Source organism: Herpailurus yagouaroundi, unplaced genomic scaffold, assembly GCF_014898765.1.
Source record: "Herpailurus yagouaroundi ecotype Mexico unplaced genomic scaffold, PumYag 162, whole genome shotgun sequence".
Classification (NCBI taxonomy): Eukaryota; Metazoa; Chordata; class Mammalia; order Carnivora; family Felidae; genus Herpailurus; species Herpailurus yagouaroundi.
The window spans coordinates 75,523,054-75,537,651 of NW_024412403.1; the positions used below are offsets into that span (position 1 = coordinate 75,523,054).

Consider the following 14,598-nt stretch of genomic DNA (forward strand, 5'->3'; position numbering starts at 1 on the left):
ATAATCCCCTGGAAAGAAGGGCCCTTTCATTAGAGGAGCAGATTCCCCCTGGCCGCCTGAGGGCTTGCCCCCCCCTCCTACCCACCGGCCTGTTCACCTCCCTGTCCCCCCCCCCCCGCCCCCACCTCCGACTGCTCTCCTCCTCCGCGGCCTCTGGGTCAGGCTACCTTCTCTACCCTTGGTGCAGGTTGGATAGAGAGCCAGATTTTCATAAGACATTGCTATGCTTCTTCCCTCACTGCTCTGTGTTCCTATTCTACAGACGAATCCAAGGGAGTAACAAAGAAACTCCAGACACGCAACCTGCTGCTTAGAAAGGAGCGTGTTTCAGTATACCGAGGACAAACTTACGGCATCACTGGTAGTTGAATGCACTTATGTTTATATACTTTTATTTGACAAAGGGATTGGAGGTAGCTTTTGGAAATACCGAATACCCACAAAAATTCAGATGCAGAAATCAAAGATAATTGGAGCAAAATGGAACTAAGGCAGGGGAGAGCTTAATACCACAGACAAGTAAATGTAAGTTTCCATATGGGACTGAAGATAAGCTGAGAATTTAACTTCGGGCTTCTTAGCAGCCAAAGAAAGGGAGAAAAATGGTCCATAGACAGTCATAGCACACCAGTGGCTCGGGGGAAGCACAGTTCTGCCTGACACTGAGGTCTGAGACCATCTATCAATATGGGTCCTCAAACAAACAATTCTTGTGTGCTGCGTTAAACATGTCAGTTTCCTGAAGCTGTGCTTTAAAATGGTTTGATGTGCAACTCACATACCAACAGTCACTGACATTTGCTACACTGTTTTCTAACACTTGCCATGGATTGAAAATATATCTTGAATTGAGGCTAGGAAACTAAGAGGTAATTCTCATGGGGAGTGCATTGCTTCAGATATTTTAAACAAAGAGTCTGATCCTTAGCTAAGCCTTGTAGTACAAAGAAGTGATTTTCAAAGTTTTAATCTCTTAAAAATTATTGAGTTCCCCAAAGAAATTTTTCTTTAGGTGGGTTATGTGTACTGATATTTAGTATTTGATATAATATTTGATATTGGTATATTTGAAATTAAAACAGAATTATTTAAAATATATACTAATTAGGGGAGAGTGGGTGTCTTGGTGAATCGTCTGACTCTTGATATCGGCTCAGGTCATGATCTCATGGTTTGCGAGTTCAAGCACCACATAGGGCTCTGTGCTGATGGTGCAGAGCCCTGCTTGGGACTCTCTTCTCTCTCCCCCGCTCTCTGCCCCTCCCTCATTTGCACTGCCTCTGTTTCTCTCAAAATAAACTTAAAAAATTTAAAAAAAAGATTTAAAATATATACCAATTGGTTAATTAAACATAAAACAGCTTTATGTTAACATAAAGTACATTTCTTATGAAAACCAAAAAATGTAGCAATAACAGTAGCTTTCTTTATATTTTTGGCAATTCTCTTTAATGTCTGGCTTGAGAGAAGGTAACTGGTTTCTTACATTTGCTTCCACATTCAATCTATTTCAATATATTGTTTTGATTGGAGTATATGAAGAAAACTTGGTCTCACACAGTAATGTAATTAAAAAAGAGGAGAATTTAATAGCCTTTCCAAAGGCTATCTTCTTTGATACTATCTTCTTTGATACTATATCAACACTTGACAAAAGGTTAGTTGAGACGTGGAATCTGAAACCATATTGATGAACTTCTCATACACTGTGATGTAAAATCCACTGGTCTACCTTCCCTTGGAAAGGATGTTTCCCCATGTTCGATTTTGGTCCCATCATGCATAGCCATTTGGAAAATACTGGTTTCCTTGGTTTTGTGGATCTTCTGACACATTTCTTTTTACAATATCAAAAAGATGCATCTATCTAAGTCACGGGAATAAAAGGCACAGCACAGGGAATGTAGTCAATGACATTGTAATAAGGGTCCATGGTGACAGATGACAGGCAGGCTGTTGCAGACTGAGCAGTGCACGCAGGAAGATGGTGTGACAGAGCAGGGGTGTTCTGGGGCTCTAGCCAGGGATGTGGGGTGAGGAGCAGGATTGCGATTGCTGTTAGGGAGGGTGGGCAGGTCCTTATCAGGAGGCACTGCGAACTCAAGATTTTGAACTTTGTTTTGAAAGCTATCTGGAGACAGTGTTAATTCAGTGATCACATTTGCATGTTAGACACAGCACTCAGGCAAGAGTGTGGAAGGTGGACGGGGGAGAGGAGACACTGAAGTGTCTATGGTGGCAGTGGCATGAGACATGGGGGCCGCCCTTTATGTGCAGAGGCCACAGGATGGGGACACAAGACAGTAATATGAAAACTATAAGAACCGGCGATTGCGTTTGTTGCCTGTATTGGGGAGAGGGAGATTCCTACATGTCTTGTGCACCTGTCAGTGTCTGTCACCAAGAGTGACATGTGGGGCAGGGGCAGGTTTAATGGAGAGAGCACTGGTTGCACGGTGGACAGGCTGAGTGCAGGGTCTGTGGGACATGCAAGTGGACAGCTGGGGATGGGGGTTGGGGGCATGGAGAGAGGACCGGGACAGAGCCAGAGAGGACAGTCACCTGCAGACATGGGCAGGGAGTTGACTAGCCAGCGAGGATGTGAGACTGAGTCAAGTGTGGTGAGGAAGAGAGAGCTCTAGGACATGCCACCACTTAGGAAGGTCTGCAAACAGCACTGACAATCAGCAGCCGCTTTGTTACTAGAAGGGAAACCAGGACAAAGTGGTGTCATGGAAGTACAGAAGTCAGAGAAATGGGGGTTTACAGAGAGAGAGGAAAAACGGATGCCACGGTGTTAAATAGCCTCAAGGGATCAAGCAAAGTAAGTGTAAGAACGTCTGCGGGCATCCTCAGTGGGGTCAGAGGTGGCCTCGGTGAGGGGCGCGTGCTGGAGGCGCCCAGCTGGCAGAAGAAACTAGAGGTGGGAGTGAGCCGAACAGTGAATGGCTGAAGGGTTTCTCTTCCAAGCAGTTTGGCTGTGAATGAAAGGCAAAATAGTGCATGCTTTACAGATACGTAGGCTTCACAGAAGATAACCAATTCGTTTCTCGATCCTGGGATTCCAGGGTATTTAAAAAAATTTTTTTAAATGTTTATTTATTATTGAGAGACACAGAAAGACAGAGCATAAGCATGGCAGGGGCAGTGAGAGAAGGAGACACAGAATCCGAAGCAGGCTCCAGGCTCCGAGCTGTCAGCACAGAGCCTCACGGGGGCTCGAACCCACGAACTGTCAGCTCATGACCTGAGCCGAAGTCGGACGCTTCACCGACTGAGCCACCCAGGCGCCCCCCTAGGGTATTTTAAAAGTTCATCTGCCTTATTTCCAGATAACTATATCCAGAGTACCCTGAACCATAAAGGTGGTATAAAAATGAAAATAAAGGAAAGCCCCCTCAGTAAGAACCGCAAACATAAACCACCGCACCGAATAATCTGCAAGGCGCCACATCCCAGTTCCCTTCCGCGCACGTGGTGGCTCACGCACAGCCCTAGAGCAGGGCAATTAGTAGAAAATAAGGCAATCCCTTTTCCGCCTGCCCGTTGAACCTAGTGTTTGCACCACTAGCGCTGTGCCCTCTCTAAGGCGACCAATCAGTAGTCTCTTTAGAAACCTACTTTGGATTGACGTCCCTTTGTTCTTCACCGTTCCAGCGTAGCCTGACCCAGGCGCCTGCCCTTTCCCCTTGGCAGGGAGGAGCTGCTGGACGCAAGCTGCCTCGGTGGCCGTCAGGGGTGTCCCAGGACGGGGCTGCCTGGTTCCCGAGGACTCGGGTGTGCAGCCAAGGCACCGGCGAGCCAGCAAAGCTGTTTCTGTTTGCAGACGTGCCCGAGGAAGCAGGACCTCTCTTACCTCCGGCTGCCAAATGCCTGCCTTCTGAACTCACCACCTCTTAAAACTTCTCTGACTTCCTTTGCGGACATGACTTCTTCCTCGTGCATGCTCCTGTGCAAGGCAGGCCGTTTATGGTCGAGAAACAATTTATAATATAGGGTGGTGGTGAATTGCCAAGTCAAGGAACTGGATTTCCAGAGTGGAAATCCCAGCTTTGCCACTTATAAACTAAGCCAACTCTGACAACCTGAACAATTCAGAGGCTCCACTACCCCCCCCCCCCGTAAAATGGGGAGAATAATAGTATCTCTCTCAGGGTTGTGGAAATTAGCAATATTCACTTTGCTTAAGCGCTTACAACACAAACACTCAGTACGTGTTGACCATCATTCCTTGGGATTCAAGACAGAAATACCTTGTACCTGGTTTGGAGGCAAATATCAGAATGCTTTTTCACTTAAAAAACAATGTAACCTAGAAACTGTCTTGCCTTAGTTGGATGAGGATGCATTTTCCCTTGATTTCTCTAGATGCCAAGTGTAATCGGTGGCAGAAGCTGGAAGAAACCTGTGGAAATATCCAGGTTGTTGTCCTTTCACACATCTGGTCTGGAGGAAGATAGGGCTGTGATAAGGTCACTTGTCATGTGGGTGGCAGAGCATGATTAATCAGAGGCATGAGTCTTGTATTTCATGGGCGTGTGCTCTGCTCCCGCCCCTCTGAAGGTGCAAACACACAGGTTTGAACTCTGGATGTATGCCTAAGTCACTGCCCTCCCTTCTCCACAGGCTCCTTCTTTCCTGATAGAATTTCTCCAAATAGGGTTGCTTTTTCTGGAACCAGAGATGAACACTTTGTTACAGATCCAGGATAAATACACATACACACAAAGTAGACAAGTGACTCTCCCTCAGGGTAAAGTACCCTTCAGTGACTGAGATGATTTTATTCAAGCTGAGCAGCAAATAGAAAATAATTACCAGAATTTTGGGCTACCTCTTCCTCATAAACCTTAAAAATAGAATGTGCTCTGAATACCCAGGATTCACTTACAGTGTGTAAAGGTGTCATAAGGGCCACTTTCCCCAGCTCAAGTTCACCAGTGTGACTTTCAGGACTTGAAAACGGTTGCCTTAAGAACAAAGGCTTTTATATAAATATGCACATCTTGCTGACTTTGCCAGCCTTGGAACTTCAGGGAACAGGCTTCTCTGAACAGGCTTTGACCTGCTGGTACAATGTTGATGATGCCTATGTCAGGAAGAATAAGGGAATATATTTAAACTGCCTGAAATATAGTTAATAAATGAGATTTTCCCTTCCGTCCAACTTCATCATAAACGAAGTTAAAGCTCCATGCATCTAAATGAAGCTGGAAATCTCTGCACCTCTAAGCATGACCAGAAATCACGTTGTCTTCAGAAGCTCTTACTAGTATTGTCACTCAGATCCACTGAGGCCAGCGGTGGACAGGACGCTGCAGTTCAAATCAGGCTTTTCACATGGTGATCCGTGGCTGGGTGGCATGCTGATTGTTGATGTTCTGACTCAATTCCGGTTAAGATTTTTAAATTAGCTGTTACTATTTAAAAGTAGGGAGGTTTCATATAAATATCCAGATCCCCAACTTCTTTTACAAAATGCCTGACTTCGGAGGCACTGAATTTATGGCTTGATTTAAATCTTCCTGGAACAGAAACAGTACAGTCACTCCTCAGCATCAGCAGGGGGTACATTCCAAGACCCCTGGTCGATGCCTGACTGCAGATAGTACCGAACCCTACAGATAACATAGATACTAAGTTTTGTCCTCTACATACATACCTATGATATCGTTTATGAGTCATAGTTAGAGATTAACAACAACCAACAATAGAACAATTATAACAAGATACTGTCATAAAAGTTATGTGAATGTGGTCTTCTCTTTCGTAAAATAGCTTCCTGGGCTGTACTCTACTTTCTTCTGGTGATAGGATAAAATGCCCATGTGACGAGATGAAGGGAGGTGAGTGGTGTAGGCACTGGGACGTAGTGTTAGGACACTACTGGCCTGAGGACGCCTCAGAGGGAGGACTATCTGCTTCGAGGTGGAGGTTGCCCCTGGGTCACTACAGTTGCAGATAAGGGAGGACTGCTGTACTGGCCTGGGAGTCAGGAGAGGAGGGTTCTAGCTCTGCCACTAATTGAACAACTTGTTTCTTCTCTCTGGACTTTTTTTTTTTTTTTTTTTGCAAAACACGAGTTACCATTGTTCTAAAACCATATTTCACTTGCTAGGTAAGCAAAGGAAAGCTGAGAGTGAAAAAGTGATAGGAATCCTCTCCAAATCACTCCATACTCAGTCAGTACAGTTAGCCAGGTAGTAGAAGGCTTTACAAATGCTTCTGAGTATACATATCTGGTTGCACAAAAGATTACCCAAACTACAGGCATGAACAATAAAAGCCATGGTAGTTCAGAAAGGAGAAAATATTTTTTAAAGGAAGAGCTGCTCTGTTTTACACACAGGAAGGTCTTGGCTTTCTACTACCAGATGGTAAACCTGCAGATGTGCTGTGCATGCATCTGTTCTAGAAACCTCCGTTGCCACATTCTCCGCTTGTAGCTGTGAGGAGGTTGGTTGAGCATGCCACGCCTGGTCCGTGGAGGCTTTCTGCTCGGTTGGCTTCAGACAAAGTTACCATTAACTCCCCAACCTGCAAGAAAATTATTTAACACAAAGGATTCCAAAATGTCCTCCTCTCCCCCTACAAGCCTGCAAACAAATGGTACAGGAATGAGGTCAGAAAGGAATCCCCCGCCTACCAGGCCTCTGAATTCATTTACCTACCTCAGAGCCCATTCAGACAGAGGGGTGGACCGGGGAACAAGAGATGCTCGGAGGCCAAGTGGAGTTTGGGGGTCGAGCGCTACATTACAAGATTTGACAGGCCTTTGCCAGCCTTCAGCTTCTTTGTGTCTCTCACATAATAGAGAAACACAAACTGAGCAGCACACGATCTGTGGTTACACCCTTGGACAGAGCACACTCTTTGCAAATGCTAATAGTATTGTAGCATCCTGTCACCCGGGAACACAAAAAAGGATGTTGATTTTCACATGAACCAGAACAGGCCCATTGTACACAAGTTTGTGACCAACTTGTACTATCTGCACATCAAAAGCCCAACCAATCATAGGCTACACAGCTGGCGAACTGCACCGATGGGGGTGCCCGACGGAGAACAAGATCCAAATGCCTCTTCCACCCGTACAGTGACAAACATAGTATTTTTGACGTGAATGAAACTAGTCTCACGATCCTGGCTCAGCTAGGACCATGGCGATGGGCAAGTATAATTAGCAAGAATGTAAATGTCTCAGACATCTAAAAAGAGAGATATGAATGTATGAAAATGGAAGTGGTTTTGCTGGTGCTGAGAGCCCCCAATATGGCAGAGGCAGCGGAGGGCGGGGGTGTTCAATTAAGCACTCGTATTAAGGATGATCTGATACACGAAAGGATAAACTCATGAGAAAGGTGGCAAGAAAAGTATCTATTTCCACGCCTATAGTCCTGGGAAACTAGAAACTCTTGGGCCAAGAAACTTCTATATATGATAGTCTTAAAAATAAATTTAGTTAAAATTGTAAAAGCTTCTGCAAATAGACTTTCTTTCGAGTGTTACATTTATTAGAAATGGAAAGGCAGTCAAAATTTGGGAATATAAATTTTCAGTCAAGGTTTTCAAAATTGGGGTAAAAATAATTCGGGATCTGAACAGTTGGGCTAACTCCAAAAAATTTAGAGAATCAGCATAGGTAAGATGGAAAAATTAACATGATTAACATGTTGAGGAAAAAATCACAAAGAACTCACTTCTACTCCTGAAATCTGAGATCTGGGGCAGACATGAGATTAGAGCCCCCTGAATCTCAGTATCACCTTGTCCTCTAGGGCCCCGTAGGGACCCCCATTCTTATAGTGCAGTAACAGCTTCACACAGTTAGGGTTAATCCTTGTACACTTTCTAGGTGTGTCAGTGCCCAGCGTACTCCTGATTTCATAAATAAGTTCACTGTTCTAAAAGTATTTTTGAGAGGCGGCCTATTTTGCAAAGTGCACACAGGTTTGTAACCAGACTTGTTTTCGAATTTAGACTTTGCTACTCACTAGAATGACCTTGGGCAAGTTACTTACAACTTCTCTGAGCCAACTTCCTCATTCAAAACATGGAAATAATACTGCCTGTGATGATGAATGCAAAACACAAGACATACTGGTTCCTTTGCTCTAGATTCTTGACTCCAAAATTTAAAAGAAAAACCAAAAATTTCATGGGACCAATCTTTGGCAAGATAGGATACTGCCCATTAAAAAGGCTTCGGGGCTTTCTAGACGGATCCCAAAAAGCTAACGGCCAGTGACAGTACACTTCTCTGCTGTGTGCTCAGTCCTGCAAAGGCCTTTGTAATGAGCCCTTAGTAATGTGTGTTATATCTGCACCTTTCTCCCAACACACACCAGGCACCTCCTCCTTCTGCTAGTGTTACTCAAGGAGGCAGGTTCCCTATTGTAATTGGGTGTGTGCTGTGTTCTCAAGGCACAGATAAGGCGGGTGCAAGTGTGGGAACTTCCGACCTGAGCCCCCTAGACAAATACACCTCTTGATGGAGAAGTAGTAAGCACTGCACTTCGTTAACGATGGGGGACTATTTCCATGTTAGGACATATGGAGAAGAGAGATTCAAACCAAAACTGGAATGCAGGAGAATGGATAGGTTAATTCCTTAAGAGGTCAATTAATTTCAGCATTTCCGGCAGCTGAAGTAAAGAAACAGGTTAAGGTCTTGAGTTCTCTTTGACAGAAGGAGAGCGGCATATCCATTTATCAGGAGTGGGAAGCTTTGCTGGCCCTGAAGTGTCTAGTAATCCTTACTTTAATGAAGTTAAACGATAACAGAGACACGTCCTTAGGTTTTACTTCTGCAAAAGACGCTGTGTGTTTTCTGCAAGTGGGTACATCACATAGCATTTGTGAAAGCCAAGGGCATATTAGAGAAATTAAGAGGTAGGTGAGTGTCAGTAATCCAGGCAGTCTTGCTTCTTGATGATTTGGCCAATCCTCAGAAAAACTTGAGGAAAGCAAGGAGGTGGAGTCAGCCTATTCTCTACCTACTGTCTCACCAGTGTTAGAGGTCTCATGAGCTGGCAAGCGCTGCTAGATCATGTAAACCATGATTTTATTTTCTGACAAGTGGATAAAATTCTAATTTCCAGGCTGTTGCTATGCGATTCCGTCACTCCAAAAGTAAGCTGCAGAACAGATATGCTGCTTCAAACATTAAGTAGTGCGAACTGTATTCGTAACCCAGCCATTAGATACCCCTCTGTGGGAGGCAGCTGACAGTGTCAAGGAATGATGATTGGGTCTACAGTGGGGCCTCACGCTTACAGGTTTTTACAACACAGGTTTTGGGGGTGGCTGAGTCAGTTGAGCATCCAACTCTTGATATCAGCTCAGGTCACGATCCCAGGGTCATGGAATCGAGCCCCACATCAGGCTCCGTACTGAGTGTGGAGCCTGCTTAAGACTCTCTCTCCCTCTCTGCCCTTCTCCCTCACTTTCACGCTCTCGAAAAACTTTGAGAAACAAACAAAACCCCCTAGATTTTTGAATTTTCTCAAATACCTAGATAGGATCCAGGCTAACACCTAGACTAATTAAAAACAAAACAGGTTAAGAATTCTTTACGAAAAAGAAGGGACAATGGATTTAAAAACATTTAAAAGTTATTTCTTCCTCAGTGACTTGAACCCCCAAAGAACCTCAGCACTGGTCCTACAGAACGTGAACACCAACTCAAGAATCTCAGGGAGTGCTCCTGTACTCGCTCTCAATTTTCAAGCTCGTAGTAACTCAACTCTATCATTTCAAGATGTGTATTTAATCCAGTGCTTTATAATGTACATTTTCCTTACCCTTACTTCATAAAACTATCTTTTTCAGGGTAAAGATCACTCACATTTCAACTTTCCCGATACTGCTTTCTTTATGTTTGTTTATTTTGAGAGAGACAGAGACAATGTGAGCAGGAAAGGAGTAGAGACAGAGAGGGAGAGAAGGAGAATCCCAAGCAGGCTCTATACGGTGAGTGCAGGGCCTCACATGGGGCTTGAACTCACGAAACAGTTGGATCATGACCTGCACCAAAACCGAGTCAGACGCTTAACTGACTGAGCCACCCGGGTGCCCCGATACTGTTCTGCTTTTTAATCTTTGACAATTTTTGTTGCACTCATCTTTTCCACATCTATCTGCTTAGTTTAATATGGGCAGGAAGTGACCATTTTAGTTATCACAAATTGGGTATGCTTGATTATTTTAAAATATATTTTGTAATACGGTTAAACAATACATCTGTATTATTTACAAGCGCATGACCGCTACTTGACTTGGATAAAGAGAATTCTTCACACACCTGAAACTAACATCACATGGCAACTGCACTTCAACTAAAAAAAGTAATGATTTTTAAAAAGTTACTAATGCTTCAACTGGAAGCATGAAAAGAAACCAAATTATTAAATTCTTCAAGCTTTTTTGACACATGAAGATTTTGAACTTGAAATGTACAAAGGGTAAAAAATTAATGCGAACTACTTTTTGCACCTCATCCTAAGACTGATCTGTTAACAGTGGTGAGTAAAATACATGCTAACATGATTCAAATGTGTTCTTCTCTATAAAACCGTCCAAAGGAATTGAGAGTCTCTTGACATTTATTCACCAGAAATAAACCATACTCCAGCCACCATGTACTTACTTATTGAAGCAATCATGACTTTGAGTCTTTCCCTAGTTTTGACTTCGGCCAGCCATAGAAATCTTGGAGAAGGTACACCTACACTCTGACTTATTTTACATACCAAGTGATCAACAAGTATTTAATAAGCATCCTTTACGAGCAAAGTTCTGGGAAGAAAACAAAAATGAGAAATGGGTGTTCATAAAAAGGTGATAGATGGAAGAACCTTAAGCTGCCTTCCCTTTTAAGACTTAGGCATGACGTTTTAGTAAGCCTCCTGTACGAATGATGACGGCTGTGGCAGCAAAATCCACTTAAAAGACATTTTTAATGAATTTTATCAAAGAAAAATACCAAAATGTTTGACAAGTATCAAGATACGAAAAAAAAAAAAAAAGGCATTTGTTTGACCATGGATTACAGCTGTGAAATGTGAAGCATGTGAAATGTAAGTATTCAGAGAAGAGCCACATTAAGAGGCTTATCAGACCATGACTTTGGTTATACTGCAAAGGTCTCACTCTCTCTCAGCCCTTCGTTAATACAGAGAAAACGTAGAAGGTGCTCTCCAATATAGAATTAGAACATGATTTAAATTACTTTAATTACTAATCTACACAAATGACCTTAGATTAAAAGCACAGGCAAAACAGAAACCGCAGTAACATCCACATGTAGTGTGAAGGTTTTAAAAAATACAGAGTTCATTCACAGTGAACAAGTAAAAACAAGGTTATGTTTTAAATGTTTGAACACATAGCCACGATCATCCAAAAGTGAGTATATCTGCAAGCACATCTCTATATTGCTAAAGAACCTAAAACTACAGCCAACAAAAGATAAAAAGCACAGAGATAAAAAGCATCATTCTGATCCCTCTTACTGGAAAACTAAAATGTCGTCCTTCTTTTTGCAAATAGATACATCTAAAATAAATATAAGATTATAAACTAGCTAAGGAATTTGTCTTTTAAGCCTACGCTCGCTCTTCATCACATGTAAAACTCCCAAATTATAAGGTTAGGAAGCACTGCTCTCTGCAATGTTCCCTCCTCATTTTTACGCTATTCATTTGTACTTGGGGCTACATTATTTGTGGGAAGGAGTCCACTGGAGTAAAGCCTGAAAAGGGAGAATAATGCAAAGAGGAGAGAATGTAATTAAGCTACTAAGAAAGGCTGATTGCTCCACCTGTGGCCATAGCTCAGCTGATTCAACTTGAAGCAGCGAGGACCACTTGTTTCCCACTGTGCACTGCCTAGGAGTACGGATTCTTAAAACTGATACCCTGACTAAATTTTAGATCTAATTTATTTACAGTTGCTCAGTCTCCCATACAGAGCTTTGTTCACGCTACTCTTTGCAAATTCTGACCTGAAAAACAAAGGATTCCTGGTCTAGTTAGAATTTAACTCCTGTACATTGAATTTCTGAAGCGATCTGTTTAAATTTGAATCATTTGTAATTTTTGAACTACAGACACAACACACAGGGTTTACTGTTGAGAATCCGAATTTTATTTTTTCTCTTAATAACATCTGCATCAACCTAGCTTTCAAGAAAAAAAAAAAAAAGGCATGCTTAGAATGAGATAGGCTAAAAAGGAAAAAAAAAAAAAGTATGTAGTCCACGAAAGAAAGAAGTCATGTAACATCTACATGTACTGTGGGGGATGTGGGAGGTCTGGACTCTTATTTGGGGTTTTTAATCATCTATTTATATGTTTAAATTACAGATACTGATCTCAGAGAAATGAAGATTCTCCATCCCCGTTTCTTAAATTTATACAAAGGGATGTGATAAAAGGTCTCACTGAACATCGGCCTTTAGCTTAGAAAAAATCTACACATTATAGCTGAGGGCATTTTTTCCCCATCCATAGCACATACAAATAAACACGGTCCTATTTCTTTGGAAATAGATTTGTAGTTGTAAAGTGGTTATGATTTACAACTACAAAAACAATAATTACATGGTGTCTGCTTCAATGAGGGGTTACCAGCAAGCAGCACTGGTTAGAGAGAGTTTACCAGTGAGGTCACCTCTACATTCAGCACATAACACCCGGGGCGGGGGGCACAGGAGGGTACTCCCTTGCTGTTCCCCTACTAGCCCTAGAGCTGAAAGACACATGAAATGTTCTAGACTCCTCATCCACCAAATAACAATATACACTGCTACCTGGATCTACATATCTTATCAAACAGTATAAAACAAATATATACTGAACTCTTGATTTCTGAAATATTTTGCGCTACCCTTCCAACCTTATATATTAAGTGTCATCAGATCTCAAGAGAAATCACAATGCTATGGATGCTAAATCAAAAAAAAAAAAAAAGGTAGGGTAGCAAGGGAACTGTTACCAAAACAGAATTAAAAAAAAAAAAAAAACCAACCTCCAAAAAACTGTAAAAAACTGTCACACAATGGGCATTTTTATTAGAATACTAAAGGCTTAACAAAATGGAAGCAAAGAGCAGAGATAAATGAGAAAGACATTTGAAGTCAAAAATGGTATACTTCTTTGCTTTAAAGTCCTTTAGCCAATAAAAAAGTATTTATGACACACACAAAAATGCTGTGAAGGTATTGTAACTGAACTGCAATGAATCCAATTTTATGTTTCTCTTTAAAAGTTCAGCTAAGAGGGAGATGGTTAACATGCTGTTGAAATAATGCACTCTTATGAAAGAGCCTTTTCCTGCTGCCTCCCTGAACTGCTTGACAGTCTAATAAAACTAGTCAACTGATTATTCTTTATCTTCCCTATCCTGTGTCTCAATCCAACAGCTCTGTCAACAGGTAACCCCCACCCCCCGCAAAGTTAACCGAAAACCTTGCTCACCTATACCACATCCAAAATGAATGAACTTCAAATGGAGACAGAAAGTACAAAAACATCCATTGAAGCAAACAGGTAAGCTGCTGCTGAGTTAGCTTCCCAGGCAGCTCTCTAAGCTGTCAGGGAAGGCTGAGCTCTCTTCCACTGAATGCACACAGAATTGTTGCAATCCAAATTAACCTATTTGAGGGGTTCTTCTGTTTACGTTCTCTTTCACATGATAAATGTAGACTGAATTTTCATAATCAGATAGTTTCTGGATGAAGAACATTTACAGATACAGACAACAAGTTAGCGGGTTACCATCACTTTATATACAATTGATAGCTTTTCACAACACCTGGCATTTTTTACCCAGAGAAGAAACGGACTCTGAGCAGCACCGGCTAATGAATTAGGTGAACGAGTGCCACCACAAATAGTGCCACCACAAATGACACAAGCAGGACAGCAAGTTTCTTATCGTCAAGGGCTCAACCTAACGGCCACACCACTTGTATTATCTCAATGTGTCACTTCAATACAATAAGATAGGATTTTAATGCCATTTCCACTCTTCGTGCATTCAAAAGGCAACTGATGGTCAAAGTGCCTCTGATTCGCATTAAGTAGTTTTACCCCATGACTTTATTTCATGTTTAGAAAGGTGGAATAGCAGAAGGAAAAAAGGCAGGACAAAAGACTTTGGAGTTTTCTTTCTTCACATGTATGCGGAGGTGATTATATTATGAGTAGGATTCTGTAAAAATAAACACATTTGATAAATTAAGGTATGGGGAGACAAATGCAAAATTTCTAAATAAACTTTATTACTGCATGATCATAAAAAAATACTGAAGCTTAACTGCCTGTTCGCTAGTTTTATGAAATTTAAAATATCACCTGCTATAACAATGTGACAATTTTATTAAACGTGTGTGAATTAAAAAATACTGTCATTAGTTTTTTACAGAAAAAATTTAAAAACATATTAAAATTGGTAGAAGGAATCTGTGTTTGGCTGTGCTGGGTATAAATATCTTCAGCAATTATCAGAATGAATTACTTAAAATTATCAGGTTGAAGAACTCAACACATGTTAAAACTATCATTAAGAAACTATTCCTCAGGGGCCCCTGGGTGG

The 14,598-nt window shown here is 41.9% G+C and overlaps 1 protein-coding gene across 5 annotated transcripts in view; it reads right to left on the reverse strand.

Moving 5' to 3' along the window:
• Positions 1 to 13,766: 13,766 nt before the first annotated feature.
• The window catches only part of OPA1 (OPA1 mitochondrial dynamin like GTPase), an 87,024-nt gene continuing 86,192 nt past the window's right edge, over positions 13,767 to 14,598 (reverse strand). For all 5 annotated transcript variants that reach the window (XR_005793358.1, XM_040484953.1, XM_040484955.1 and 2 more), the window contains one exon: positions 13,767 to 14,214. The gene's annotated coding sequence lies outside the window, so the exon portion shown is untranslated. The remainder of the gene's footprint in view (positions 14,215 to 14,598) is intronic.